Here is a 15,462-nt window from a genome sequence, read left to right on the forward strand (position 1 = left end):
TGCAGGAGGGCGGAGGAGGGGGGAGGGGTTAATCTAACCCATCAATTTCAATTCCAAGTAGAACACAACTGTGAGGATTAACAGTCGCGCTATTGGGTGCATCAGCCAGCATCATGACTTGGTGGACAATGCGCACTTTTTAATTAAAAGGTTTAGTGTGTAATGTTTGGAGGTTTCGAGACGAAGCAGCGACATCAAGTGGTCACACTTTAGATTGCCCTCTCCCGAGCTTGCCGGTGAACTACGGTGGCCTGTGCACACAAACCTGGATACCTCCGACAACTTCTTCTTCATTGATTTATTTGAAGACACGAGCGTTATATAAAGCCTAAATACAAAGCGTGCAGTCTAGGTGGCTGGATTGTCCACACCGGGCTTCCTTAGAAATATGACAGTGCAAGATGGCAGCTATACAGTATGTATATTCTTACATGATTATAAGTACTGTTCTAAGGGTAGGAAAACCAAATTACTTTTATTGTACTGCGATTATACACTTTTATTATTGTATTTATGGCCAGCATATTGAGCTTTTACCAATATTAAAAAAAAAAAATCATAAACCAAGCCAAATATTACACACTGGACCTTTAAATTGTGACGAACAATGTTCCTGACTAATATTGAGCGGACCGGAAGAATTGTGGTTGTGACATTTGAAAGGAGATTTGAAACTGTAATTATGGCATCCTGGCAAAGGATGATACACGAGTGGAGGGTGAAGTCGGCCTGATAAGTGAAGCTTGCTTGTGAACTCCAAAAGAGTCAATAACAGATGATGCGGGAAAGGAAAATGATAAGCCTGGAATTTAAGTACAATTAAACTGTCCAACTGCTTTAATTAAATAGCTGCTCAACAGTCCAAATGGGTTTGAGAAGGCAACTTTTAAAACCACCTCAAACAAAACACCCCCACCCTCAAAAAAAAAAAAAAAAAATCAATTTTCTTTTAAGCAAAAGTTTAGAAAAACAAACTTGAATGCCACCAAGTCACTTTCCAATTTATTCACTCTCTTGTTGCAAAGTGATCCATTTGCATCAGTCTCCCGGCTTTCCAGAACGTTGGGAAATTGAAATTTGGAGGTGATTCGCAATCAGGAAAACAGCGGGAAGAACAAATTATTCAACCGTGCCGCTCCGCTCCTTGATGAAAAGAACGCGACACATTTCACATTATACCGCTACTCGTCTCACCTTTTGTTTGACGCCGAGACACGAGTGGTGAGCGTCGAAACCGTGACCTGAGCCGTTAAACCGAATAGACGAAACGTTAACAAGCGTTTCAACAAAACGGCAAAAACAGAAATCACGCGAGGAAAGCTGCAATAAAACAGTGGCAGCGACAACAACGGCCTCGGTCAAACGGGTATTTCTGCTGCTGCTCGGCCTCCGTTCCACCTGTTTGGCGAGGCGCCTCGCGGCGGAAATAAAACACGCTCTTGGTGGGGTGAGCGCGCGTGTGCGACGCCTCTCCGACACAGCGGCTGTTGGTAATTAGCGGGAGGCGGCATCGCGACGGTGACGAGCGGCATTGCGACAGCTTTGGCCGACGATGTGTTGGAAGGAGAGTTCGGAGGGGGGGGGGTTGAAAGTATTCCACGTGCCTCAGGCGAGGACACACACAGAGACACACTCGCACAGGGGCAGGTCGGTCTGAAAAAAAAAAAAAAAAAAACACTCCTCTCAGTCTCCTGTAAAGCATCTCTGTCCCTAATCTCCTTTATTCCTGCCGCGGCTCCATCCAGCCCTAATCCGGAAAACACCATCTCTCAGGTAGCTCAGGTCGGGGGAGGAGGGGGGCGGTATAATCTGTGTGTGCGGTTTCTCCAATATGGCTGGGCTCGGAACCGGTCCTTCTTGTTGACATGCACAAACACAGCAGGTTACAGAGAAAGCGGTTGTGAGGGCCCGGCTCCAGCGTGATCAGATCAGCAGCCCAGGGGCAAGAAGTGCACCGAGTTTGACTTTTTCTTTTTTTTTTTCTTCTTCTTCTCTTTTTTTTTTACTGTTGTGTTGTTGTTTTTCCTCCGACTCCAGGTGCGAGGCCCCTAGGGACAGAGTGAGGTGGAGAAAAAAAAAAACCCAACACAAGACAGCATGATGAATTCAAAGTTTTCTTCCTCCTTGTTTTTTGGGGGAAAACACAACAAAGGCTGGAGGAAGAAAACGGGGGGTTGGGGGGGGACGAGCCAAGGTGGAGAGCGAGCGGGGTAGCAACAAAGAGATAAAGCCAAAGCCCGACTGATGCAGTGAAGAGAGAGAGGCAGGGAGGGAGAGAGGGAGAGAGACGGACTTGGAAGCGGAGGGAGAGATGAAGAGCCGCTATCTGAGAGCAGGGATTTGGCCCTTCGCTGGAACAGTCATTTACTAAAGCCATTCTACAAACGGCCATCAGTGGCGATCTGCCCGCAGATTACAAGACAAAACCTCCATCCCTCTCTTCTCCTCCTACCTCACCCCCCCCCCCCCCCCCCACCACCACCACCTCCCCCGACTCCACCCCCAGCCAATCAGCAGCGGCCAGCCGGGCGCAGGGCAGAGGATGAAGGGAGGATGGAAACGGAGGAGGAGGCAAATTTCCTGTCTCCTCGTCAGTGGGGTTTTGGGAGGCCACATATGCAAGCACGGTGGGAGGAGGGAGAGGAGGAGCCGGGATTGGAGCTGCTGTTGTTACGTTCGCCACTTCGCAAAAATAACACCACACCTGGTGATAAATCCACTTCACTAATATTCTCGAAGTCACCTCCCTCTTTATTTCTGCTGGCTTCACTTCTCGGAAGGAAGCGCTTCCAAAAACAGTCGGCCAAGAGTAACGTCACAAAGGGCGCCGGTACCTCCTTCCGGTTCAGTGGCAGCCGGGTGGTTCTTAATGGCTGCTGAGGTTTCTGTCCCCTTTCAAACCGTGTGAGAGGTTCGACCCAGCATCAGCTTTAGCAAAATGCTAATTTTAGCAAAGCTAGGCTGCGAAAAACCAACTACGATTTTTTTTTTCTAAGAGCTTTTCACTGTGCGAGGCTGCTTCGCCAGCATCCTGGATGAGAAGTTGATATGTGTAAAAGTAAGAGTTGTCCTAGTACACCTTTTGGATTTGACAGATAACACCCAGGCTCACAGGAACTCAGACACTGGGATTAAGAACCATTGTTGCGTTATTGTTCCATCCTCACTTTCCATCCTGCCCCCCCAGAAGGTCGCCTCCAGTTCAATTTGCTCTCCGCCTTCTCTCTTTTCTCCGTCCCTCCGCTCGCCGCAGAGTGCGGCCCCAGCTGTGCAAGCAGTGGGAGCTGTTTGCCACGCGGGAGCGCCGCCCAGCTCGCTTTCACAACTTCTGCGAGCACGACGCAGGACGTTACTGGACCTCGGAAAACACGTCAGCGGCCGAGCGCGCGCTTCAACATCCCCCGTGTTGGAAGACTGACACACAAATCTTTGAATTATTGCGCCGATCCGAACCGAAAGGGCGAGACGGAAGAAACTCAACAAAAAAAAAACTAAAAACAACGGCGCAAAAAGACATCTGCGTCCCTTTGGCGGCTTCCTGCATCCTCTTTGGCCAAACACTCACGAGCCCAGTTCCTCAAGGGGTCACCACCCAGCCGTGCCTCCCGTCACCTCTGACCTCCGGAGAGGGCGGCGGAGAGCGCAAGAGGAAAAAAGGGCAAGGCCCAAAAAATCCGCTCTTTCTGCTTTGTGTTGGAAACGCTGCGTGAGAGACTCTCGCATTGTAACCGAGCGAGTTGCCTCGACTCACCCGAAGGCCAAACGGCACAAAACGACTGAAGCCAGTCGAAAAAAACACCTCCACACATACTTTACAAGGAAAAACCTGACACGCTGCGGTTGTGAATTTGTGTGACGAATGGGTTTATCGCAGAGATCTGGGAAAAACAAAATATAAAAAAAAGATGTTGCTTGTTGTTGGGTGAGATTTGCTAATGTGCGACTCCTTGAGCTGCGGTTCAAGGGCAGGTTGAACTAGTCTCACAGACCTGTTTGGCTCTTCTTTTTTTCTCTCCCTAGCCAAGAAGTACACAAACAAGAGGAGTACTGCAATCAAACCGGCATGACTCAAACGATACGACATGTTTGCGGCAACACCTAAACAGTAATACGGGCATAGTTCTGTTTTGTAACCTTGCTGTGCCCTCACTTTGCAATTCAGTTTGTACTGAATGTCCACAACTTTCCACCACGTACACACAAGTTGGCTGAAATAACGCAAAACGCATTAACGGCAACGGCACATTGTTGATTTTTTTTTTGTTTGTTTGTTTGGTTTTTTTCGCTTCACAGTTGGCAGAAACTTGCGAAAGCAGTGCAAACTGACAAGCCCTGCAACTTGGCTTCGCCTCAGGTCAGCTTCACAGATTGAACGAGGCGTAAACACGCTTCCACTTTCTTGTCAATTCGCTTTAGATTATATTGCTGTTTTAAAAGATTAAATACTGGACGCAAGTGCTTTGCAAAACCACCAAACTGATCAACACTACAGTGTCATATCGGAGAACATTGATATTTGTGGTTTTGTGAAATTCATGGTTTTCACCAATTAGCTTAGCTCCCCAAACATTTTTGAATATTTAACCAATTTAATGGAATTAGCAAACGCACAATAGCACGTGTGAAAGTTTTAATGCATTATCTCGGTCACACCGCGTTGGCTATGCTGACAACAAAACATGACGATTCACGTTCATCCTGTGACTCATCGTTTGCGTGGCGAACGTAAGACGCCGTCACTCCTTTGTCGTCCTGTCAGGTCTGAGAGCGGATGCAGTCAGTCCATAGACAAGGCTTCGCTATTAAGACGCCACTTCGACAGACACGCCGCAATTGATTTCTCTTATCCACTTAGACGTCCTAGCTCAGCTCAAGCAAACTCACTGCAGACCCAAGGCTGCCTGAGGAGATCATACATCTACAGGTCGTGTAATTATTAAGCGAGTCAACGTTTTCTCAATGGCCAAACATCATCTGGGATCTTCAACAAAGAAGGTTCCATTGCATGTATTTACCACAGTCTATACAAAACTTCCTTCAGTCGTTCAGATTTGTTTGCGATACTGGCAGAGAAAACAAAACAAAAACAAACTTGTATACAGATTTTATGTACTGTTGTTTTGCATGTTTTTATAGGGATCTATTGGCATGAATCGGAAGAAAAAATATACATATTTTTAAAGTAAGTAAAACCTAAAATAATCCATTCGATAATAATAATTGCTATATTTTATTGGGGTTTTCCAGGAATTTATTTTGACAACGCTGCTGCTAAAAGGAAGTGATGTGAGGTGAGGTGTGAAAACTGGGATTAACATAGTTTACAATTTTCTTACTTACAATTAGATGCAACTAAATCTAAACCCACACTGTGGATCTTTCAAAAAGAACAGATCATCTCAAATGGATCTAAAGCATTTTTCTATTTCTATTCTATCAATTTCTGTTGGAGGAAGTGTGGATGCAACTCCCGAGTGTAAAGAGCAAAACACTGTACGAATCATAAAGAGATTCAGGTTTCACAATGGCAAGAGAGGTTGTTTCTCGCCATTGTAGCGAAACTTAAGCTGAAATAAAAATTAACTTCAAATAAGTCATCCAGGACGACGCGCGAGCAAGCGCAGACATAAATGATCTACCCGGGTTTTGACAATCGCGTCCAGTCCTGGTTTACCTCCGTGCACCTCGCCTCTCTCTGGCTGGCTGTCACGTGGATTTGGGCCACAACAGGCCGGGCTCGTCCTGACCTGACTAACTGCATTCCCACCGACCTTTTCCCTCATTGGGCAAAAAAGGTCTGCATTCTGTTCTCTCCGACGAGTGTGACTAATAGGAGCCGTGATGTGGTGAGGCGGTCTTCTCTCTCTCTCTCTCTCCCTCTCTCTCTCTCTCTCGCTCGCGAGACCCAAACCAAAAAAACAAAAACAAAAAAAAACGGCTTGGTGAAATGTTTACATTCTTCACCCCTGTCTCCCTCACTTTTATCTTCTCAACTCATTACATACATGGGAGTCGGCATTCAGGCTCACCACAGCGCGGGCTATTTGCACCCGACAATGATGTATGAGATGCGTTGCGAGAAATAAAAACATTAGCATAAAGTCAATGCCCATGATTTCACACTTCAGAGGGCCGCATACACTAACTTTTTTGATTTTATTTATTTTTTTAATTTCCCGCAACTTTCTCCGTTCGGAGCTCTGAAAGAAAAATGCAAAGTATGGAGAGAAAAAAAAACAGTAAATGAAAGGTTAAAGAAAATGACCCGTGGCCAGCGCAAATTGAGACACATTTCTCCCGTCCTCATCAGGAATGTTACAAAATGGTGGATCCTCAGGAGTCGCGCGCTGCAACAGGAAATGAACTCTGACTTAAGAGCTATGGACCTTGGGGCCCCTGCTGCATCCTGGGAAATTATTTGACTGAGAAGATAAATGACCCATGTCACTTCCATTAGACCCCCGCTCGGAGCTAAATCTATTTACAATCATCTAAAATGGCCCAAGTCTGTGTGTTAGTGTGTGTGTGTGTGTATATATTTGCATGGATCTAATGTATATCTTTACAGAACGGGAGGCCGCTCCGGTATACAAGCAGAAACAGGTGATCCATGGCTGCGCCTGTTTGTTTAGTGCACGGGACAACAATAACAGCCAGTGTAACACCGTCCAACCAGGCCAGCGCAGGACTGGCAGACTGTCAAGAATCATGGCCTGCTTTCTCTCCGGCAGATGGACACTCCCATTATGACAGAACACAGACAGCGAGGGAACACATGTAGGGGGAAAAAAAAAAGTGTTTTTTTTTTTTTCTTCTATCATTCCACGATAGCAAAAACACCGTATTGACCGAGTGAGGCCGCTTTAGGCGTGTCCGCCGACAGATCCGTCTTTCTTTTCGCCGCTTTGTGTTTCCCGTGTTCATCCCCCTCTCTGTCCCCCCCCCCCCACACACACACACACACACACACACCCCAGCCCCGACCGTGAGACAATAACACGGACATCATTAGCTAAGTGGTGGCCGTGTGACAGGCGGTGGCGCTGCGATCGATAACGCAAGGGCCCCGGCCATCTGCGCGCTGAGCAACGCTTACTCATCAGCCGCCGGGCGACATACGTTTTGAGCCCTAAAGCGAGGCGGCTCCTGGAGGAAGCCGGGACGAGGCCGGGAAGGCAAGAAGCGGGACAAGCAGGCGTCCGAGGCGGCTGGCGTTGCGCGATGACTAATGGTTACCAGGAGCCACCTGATCTGCCGCACCTCAAACTGTGCATGATGTCAACTGCCACGCGGCTGCACAACGGCCGCAATCGGCTCTGGCGGCTGCGGCCGTGAGGGTGAGTAGTGGTCGGACACTGCTAGTCGCAGTGTGGAGCTGTGTTTACTTTCTTTCTTTAGTTTTTATTGAACCATCTTTAAGGTCCATTACCCTTGTATACTTCTTTGGGTTCTACTCTGAAACACATGTCTTCCATCCTGCCAACCCCCCCTGTGGTAAGCATTTCAAATCTGTGAATAACTTTCATAGCATTCCATCATAAATTAACCACCACGGACGCATAAAGCAGCAGGGAGGGATGGTGAAATCATAATGTGTAATTTATTTATTGCTGAAGTGGGCCTTTCACCCTGTTTCTTTACAGACTGAGTGATGGACTCCTCCAGGAAGTTGGTTCAAAATTAATAATATTCCGCTGTAAATGTTTCTTGAGGTCAACGTAGGAAAAAATAAAGTTTTCCTACAAGTTCAGAACAACTTTACAATAAGTATAAGGTCAACTTCTGGAATGCAGACCGAGTTTTATGATCCATTTCTTTTATTATTACTCTGAAACGTCATTTGCAATACAAAACAACATCAACATCACAAAGAAACATACAGGCAGACGTCATTTGCTCCATAATTTGTTGAACATCTGTTGTTACAACAAACCTTTAGCGCCAGGGAGTCACCAGTTACCATGATCGCGACACGATCCAAAACTCCACCGACAACACTAGCTTGACAACACTTGGGCTAAAATAGCTAATCTGGTCTATGTTGGACAATGCTCAAACTTGGAAACCCCCCAAACAGCAGACACCAGCAAGACCTGGTCCTCTATGTGCCACAGTTTCTTTATCATCCTCCTGTTTTCAAAGCCTCCTCTTCCAACCTGCCCATATTAGGCGTCCCCGTGATCGAAAGATCCAACTTTCCAAAGTTGCATTCATCAAGAATAAATATTCAACATGAGCAGCGTAGTAATCACTCACAAATGTTCAGATGCCCGAAGGCAGCTCAAACATTGGAATACCTAATTACCAACGTGTTAAAAAAAAAAAAAAAAGGTAAAACAAACTTCCCTGACAAAATCTGGTGCGTTTATGAGTGTAGGAACGAGACGGGGCTCGCTCGATCGCTGCAGAGATGGCAAAGAGCACCACAGGGCCGTCCCCACGGCCCTGGAGTGCTCTCTGAAACAAACATCTAGTGACAACACGGCGTCCTTCCTGCGTCCTTAACCGCAGCTCAGGGTAACAGTGCGCCATGGTCAGGAGGCGCGACAAAATGAGAAAAAAAGATATAATGTACAAACACAAATAAGAGATGTAAAGCAGAGTGCACGCACTTGGCTAAAATGAGAAGTTTGGGGAGCAAAAGAGGATGTGTTCTGGCTCTGTTGGCCCTCTTTCCTTCCTCCCTCCTTCCTTCTCTCGACTTCCTTCACCGTCTCTCCTCGACCGACGCTCGTCGGTTTGTGATTAAACCTGCCAACTCTGATCACGGTATGTTAATACACGCGTCTCCTCTCTGGACGGCTGCTGAAGGTGTATCAGGGCACCTCTAATAGACTCGTCCCGACACTGGGCAGGAGAAGATTATTATGAAAAGTAGGACTCACGGGAACTGAGGTTAAAACACATTTTTCCTTAATGATGAGATACTCATACATATGTGTCAATGCAGATTATCGACTGTGACAGGCAGTTCACCACCCACTGTTTTTTCAGTCATTCTCAGTCCATGATCAAAACAGTTTTTTTTCCTACCAAAACCCCAAAAAAGGCATAGACTGAAGCTTAGGCGTAGTTTTCATGAAGTAATTTCACTTTCAGCAAACCAGAGCACGTTGCGTCGATGCATCATTAGTCATCAGCACGTAAATACATTCAATAAATGAATATTTCCTTCTTTCCTTCCATTGGTTGACAAAGCTAGGTAGCTCTGCTTTTTTTTCCAAGTCTCAGTATGTCATTGCAAACTGCCTGCGAATCCTGATTGCCGGTTATGCTAACCTCTATATTTTCCGTTTCTTCTGAGAGCAACTCAAAAAACGAGGAAAACACCTGACGGATTGCCGCTGTTGCACGCGGCGGTCTGCTGTGAAGCGGGCGGCCGTTCGCCCCGGTAACAGCGTGGCTAATCTTCGAGGGGGCCAAGTAATAAGGCGGACAACGTTTAGTCACACGGCCGATTAATTTCAATTACAGTGTTTACAAAGCACTCGGAGAGGGGAGAGAAGTCCGGAGGTTATTTTAGTAAGTAATATTACACCTGACAGCGGCAGCTCGCGAGCGAACCCAGCCGCCCCTGCAGAAAAAACACCCGGAGCCCTGACAGTTTTTAGTTGCACTCGAGCTGCTGTTACGGAAAGTGTCAATTCAATTCCTCCACAAGGTTTCCCGTTCGCTCGTTCCTCCGGACGCAAACGGGAGGAAACATCCGATGATACGCAGAACACAAAACCTGCATCCGTCTCTCCCTGCACTTGTTAGGGTTTTGGATAGACTGGCCTGTTGTGTTGTGTTGTGTTGTGTTGTGTTGTGTTGTGTTGTGTTGTGTTGTGTTGTGGGCGGACGACTGAAACAGCAATAAAACCATCAGGTGAGCCGACAATGGTGCCATACCTGAGGAGGACGCAGAGAATGCTCTCTATTGCTCTTGAGTGGTATAAGGGACCATACTGGCTGACAACTGATTTGGATTGAATGAACACGTTTCAACAAGTGACTTTTCAGCATCTTTTCCGCTGTGGATGTGGTCGAAGGAACAGATATTCATCACCTGGAGGAGATGGCGGTCCTGTGCCCACCAGATCACAGCCACAGCACTGCTGGACTAATATTAAAGGATGAGTCCAATCACTCAGCCGTCCTTGTTTTGGACAATGATGTAAAGGAAATAGGGAGAAATTTTATGCAATGAAGCGGTTGGACTTTTTTTCTCAAAGCTCATCTTTCACGATAGAATATAAAAACAGATTTAACATTTCAATATCAAGATGATTAATTCATTGAAGCCAATATAGGAGGAGTCAACATATTCAACCACGGGAGAAAAATCCATAATACAGTAAAAAATCTTCTTCAGACCATCATATTTCACTGCACTCCCCCCTCACACACACACACACACAAACTTTAGGTTCTGATCTAGTCGCATTACACAGCAATCTCTAGACATATTAAAAAAGACACTCAGGTCAACTCGTGCCAGAAATAATACCTGCAGCTAACCCGAGGTATCAAAAATCATTGTTGGCCGTGCACACATTAAAGGTTGCGTGGCTGTGGGCCCGAAGCCTTTTCAGACCAGACGATCTAGATAATAAGCCCCTATTTTAGGGCTAAATGGCTTCTGATACTGTCTGACAGCTCTTCCACAAAAAGCTGAATTAATATGGGAAAAGGGTCATTTCTAAAGGGAATGTTTCCAATCCCGCAGACTGTTTTCTTTTCCCACATCAAATTGGCGACGCCATCGGATTCGGCTGCGATTCCTACCTTTATTCAAACACAAAAAGTTCACCTCTGCCTCACTCTTGATCCATCGATCATTTCCACCTCAGCAGAGACACACACCCATGTGTGACGAAGGTGGGCTCAGTGGATAAAAAAATCTCCAGAGAAAAAGTGAAACAAAACTGCCCCGGCTTCCCCCCAGTTTTCGACGCCAAAGACTGGGAAATTAGGTCACGCTGACAGGTTAAGACAAAACGAGATGTCACGCCGGTGTGGGAAATGTGCTGAGATATTTACAGTCATCCTTTAATTTCTGCGTGGGTGGATTTCAGGGCTGTTTGTCTTTGTTTTGAGGCTAAGAGATTCTGGCGTGATTAGCCTTTTTAAATCCCGAGTACAGTCTGCAAATACTGACTCACTGCAAAGCCATCGGCCCTTGGAGAACATTGAACAACAACGTGGAATGTACAACAATAAACTTGTGAGAGCACTGGCCACCCATAAAATAATAACCTTATCTTTTGGCGAACTTTGGCTCGCAGCTTCCACCATTTTCTACTGAATCGAAACTTTTCATGTGCGAGCGCAACGGCGCCGGCGGTCCAACCTACTGGACAACAGGCACTGGCCTCATTTCATAGGCTGTGTGACTCAATCATAACATCTTATCTGTGGATGTGCTGAGTCATGGAATTTAACAGTGGCCAATAGCCAAGCGGCAGGGTTACTTCTGGCTGTCATTGATTGGTTGATCCCTGAGCACAAAGCTGAAAGGGCACATACCAGGAACACAGCCTAGAGCAAAAAAGAAAAAGAAAAACCTGGCTGCCATTTGTTTGTGCCTTACTTTTCAGACTGCCATTTTTTTTTTTTTTTTTTTTTGCAGCCTCCGTTTTGCTTTCAGCGTAGTTTGCCGCCCTCCATACCCACGTTGTTCTCTCTCTGCAGCTCTTTTAAATTACCATAGTGCCCTGACCCTTGTCCCTGGGTTGTGTAATTGTATCTGAAATAGCAAAGCAGCGGCGCTCACTACCAGAGGTCACCATTCCTCTGTGGCTTACATCCTGCTCCTTTGTCTCCATGGCCACTGGTCTTCCCAACTGTCTCACCCTCTCGCTCACCCAGAAATAGGCAAAAACCATCTCTGCGTCACCGCCGTTTAAGCCATTAATCATAACTAAAGCCTTGCTTTCCAACAGCACTGTGCATTAATAATGCATTAGTATTGGAAAAGCAATACCATAATAACACAGACCTGGGATACAGAGCAAAGGCAATCTTTACAACTGATTGATTACGTGAAAAATAATATTTGGGGGTCCTGGGTGAACATATGTCATAAAAATGCACTGAAATAATGTAGACATATTCATTTTTTATTTATTTTCAGGCCGCAGGCATCGAACAAGAGCTAAATGCCGCCACCCTGATAGGTTGGCTCATACATAACCCGCCTATTCAAGATATGTAGTGAGACTGGCTCCGAAACAGAATAGGGGCATAGCACAGGAGGCCTTTAGATGGAGCAAACCCCATCTGCAAAATCAGTAATGAGCAAGGGAGCTGACATGGGGGGGCGAGGGGGAGAAGAGACCCTCAGTTCAACTGAGGCAGGCACACTTTCTAATGGAAATTCAGATACAATCATCCCAGAATGCACTTCTCCCTGCCTAATAATCGGCCACTAGAACAAGGCAGCCATTGAGCGGAGAGTGACTGTAATCTGGTCCACCAAACTCCAAAGCTGCCCGCTATAATTAGCTCCTTTCTCCATCAAACGCAGACTTACAGTGGCTCACAGGCGGGCCTCTCCTGTACGACAAGAAAGAGGACGAGATCTGGCAAGTGGCTCATTTTCAAAATATACATATATATATATTCCCCATGCCGGGCGTTTCAGTTGTGTGAAAGGAATATGAGGGTCCACCGTTCCATTTCATCACACGCAGGTTTGTGCAAATGGCAATTTTTTTATTTTTTTGGGATGGGGGGGGGGGGTATAGCGCTATTATACGCTGGAAGCACATTGCCCCCTTAACTTAAAAAGCCTGACCGCGACGTTTCAAACTAAAGGCCTCAAGTACATTCCAATTACCTTTCTCATTTGATTACCAAAAAGTCAAGTGGGGACTATCAGTGTTAGGCTCGATACAGGGAGAAGAAGTATGTATGTCAAGAGGCTGCTTATCTGTTCATGTAACAAGAGGACCGACTCCCTCTCCCTCGCTGACCTCGACAAAGGATGAATCTGCATTTCTGGCCTACATCCCGACAAACAAAAGCCCACTCTCTCGTCTAATCCCGGGAAACATGTTCCGGCCCGGGGACTCGCAACGCGATCGACTGCCCGGAGGCAGACACGCGGGGACGAAAGGGTGCGACGCTAGCCAGCCTGCTGCCCGGCCAAATGGCACAGCTATTAGGGGGAAGAAGGAGCTTCCTGGAGAGGTGTGACTACACTGCAAAGGGTCTGATCAAGCGGTGGAACAGAAGTGCTGACAGCGGCTAATGCGCTTACCTGGGCGCACGCAGGGCGTCTCGTACCGAGGTAAGCGCGTGTTCGAGTCGCCTCGCAGCTCATCAAAAACTTAGCAGACGCTGGTGGGAAACTTGGGGTTATGAATCACCTGAAACGGACAAACAACCTGCGACAGCACACTGTGTTCATGATAAGATAGCCAAGTTCCTGTTTTGTTTGCCAAGTCAAAAAAGTCCCCTATTTGTGGTCATGCCTTTGGTCAGTATTATATGTGATGAAAGTGAATCATCACTTTGCTTCTTTTTTTTTTTCTTCCACTCTTCATGGTCTTCCGTCTTTCATGGTAAATTTGACCTTTATGCCCTAAAAGTAAAGTCCACAAAGCGGGGTCTGGTCTTTTTTTTTTTTTTTTTTTAAATAAACAAAGTCCTCAAGTTTACTGGAGGGACTCTTGGGAGAAAGAAAAGGGAGTGGCTGGCAGGGCAATGACCACTTTGCAGTGGCAGGCGTGATTACGCCTTGATTTACCAGTGACTAGTTGGTATCAGGTCACTTGTATCAGCCTATCTGCGCCATAAAAAGGAAACACGGGCCGGCAAATACAGCACTCAGGAGTGAGACATCCCTACCTCAGTGGTTCATTTGTCGGAGGGAAAAGGAAGAAAAGAAAAAAAAACAGCAGCCAAGACCTTCGCTGTACATCCTGTAAGGGAGCCGAGCAGAGTTACCTCCCCGCAGGGTGTGCACACATTAGCTAAGAGTGTCACCAGGGAGCCCCGTTCATGCAGCTTTGATGTCTCCCAAAGTTAGTGAGGCAATTAATAACGAAATAGAAAATAATTAGTGGTTGGCTTGGGTTTCTCGTAACCCGGATGACGAGAGGCAGGATGGGCTAGATTAAAAAAAAAATATATATATATATATATATGTGACATCACAGATTTCACAGAGGGATTACCCACGCAGACATAACATCCACCAAACATCAAGCTAGACCGTGACGACCCTTGACATCATAATCCCAATCTCTCCCAATCTCAATCCTTGAATGCGAGGCACAAGTGGAGGCCTGACTGACATTCCAAGTGCAGCGAGACATTTTCAGACATTTTTTTTTAACGATCCCTCCTTTCTCCTCTGCAAACTTCCCATTCCCATGCTCCTGACAACTATGACCTCATGTTACATTATGACATGTTTCTGTTTTTTAACATGCCCACGCGTCGCTGCGAGAATAATCATTACCACAACCATGAAGGCTTAATAGGAAAAAATTTATCATAATGATTATATTTATATTAATAAAAAAATAAAAAATAAAAAAAAAGGGGGGGGTCACACCAGCCCTCAGGGGTGGTGGTGGTAGTTGTACTGGTGATGGTGGGGGAACTGGGGTTGACTCCCAGTTTTTTTGTTGTTCCCAGCTCTACCAAACGCGCCGTCAGGGAAACCAAACGCCTTCATAACTGTCCCTTCCTGCGTCATCCAGCAGCCCAGATCTGCTTGTCCTTTCGCGTACATTATTTGGCGTAACAAAAAAAAAACTCGAGGAGAAGAAGAAGATTATCCGGTGCGGTCTTACATACCATAGCATTCCTCCTCGGTCGGTCGGCTCTGCTCCGCTGCTTCCTCTCCGCCGGGGTGAAAGACTTGTTGGAAAGACGACCCAAAAAAATAAAAGCCCCACACTTTCCTGCGAGCACTCGCATCGATTATTTTGTGATTATTCTCTCGTCGCTCCGAGTTGACAGGCTAGCAGTGCAGCAGCAGCAGCAGCTCCCAGCACCATGCGCCCATTTTCCACAAGTCTGAAGTTTTCACACATGGAAGATGCGTATCTCGCCTCTCCTTCTTCCGAAGAGAGGGGGGAGGAGGAGGAGGAGGAGGGGGAGAAAAAAAACAGGGAAAACAACTCAATTCTCGCCGAGTAATGAACGGAGGAAATGCGGTCCGAACTCCGCTCCGTGTCGCCGCGGCTGTAAAAAAGGGAAAGAAAGGGGGAGGCGTCGGAGAAGAGCGCTGTTTCAGTGTGTGTGTGTGTGTGTGTGTGTGTGTGTGTGTGTGTGTGTGTGTGTGTGTGTGTGTGTGTGTGTGTGTGTGTGTGTTTTTCCCTTTCCTCCCCGGGGCTGGTGGAGCCACCACGTTGTTTTGACCAAATATTATTTCCTTTGTTGTGTCAAAAAGAGGGAGAGAGAGAAAAATAAAGCAGCTCGTCGCTAACGCGAGGACAAGCGGAAGCGTCTGTTAACCGTCAGCGC

At 46.6% G+C, this 15,462-nt stretch overlaps 1 protein-coding gene across 1 annotated transcript in view; it reads right to left on the bottom strand.

Annotated features, from left to right (window-relative positions):
* Nucleotides 1-15,197, bottom strand: part of arhgap35a (Rho GTPase activating protein 35a) — a 63,738-nt gene extending 48,541 nt beyond the window's left edge. The window contains exon 1 of the mRNA XM_076036128.1: nt 14,791-15,197. The gene's annotated coding sequence lies outside the window, so the exon portion shown is untranslated. The remainder of the gene's footprint in view (nt 1-14,790) is intronic.
* Between the last annotated feature and the right edge of the window lie 265 nt (nt 15,198-15,462).

The sequence above is a fragment of the Nelusetta ayraudi genome, unplaced genomic scaffold, assembly GCF_046127955.1.
Source record: "Nelusetta ayraudi isolate G7.1 ecotype Tasmania unplaced genomic scaffold, CSIRO-AGI_Nayr_v1 ptg000048l, whole genome shotgun sequence".
Taxonomy (NCBI): Eukaryota; Metazoa; Chordata; class Actinopteri; order Tetraodontiformes; family Monacanthidae; genus Nelusetta; species Nelusetta ayraudi.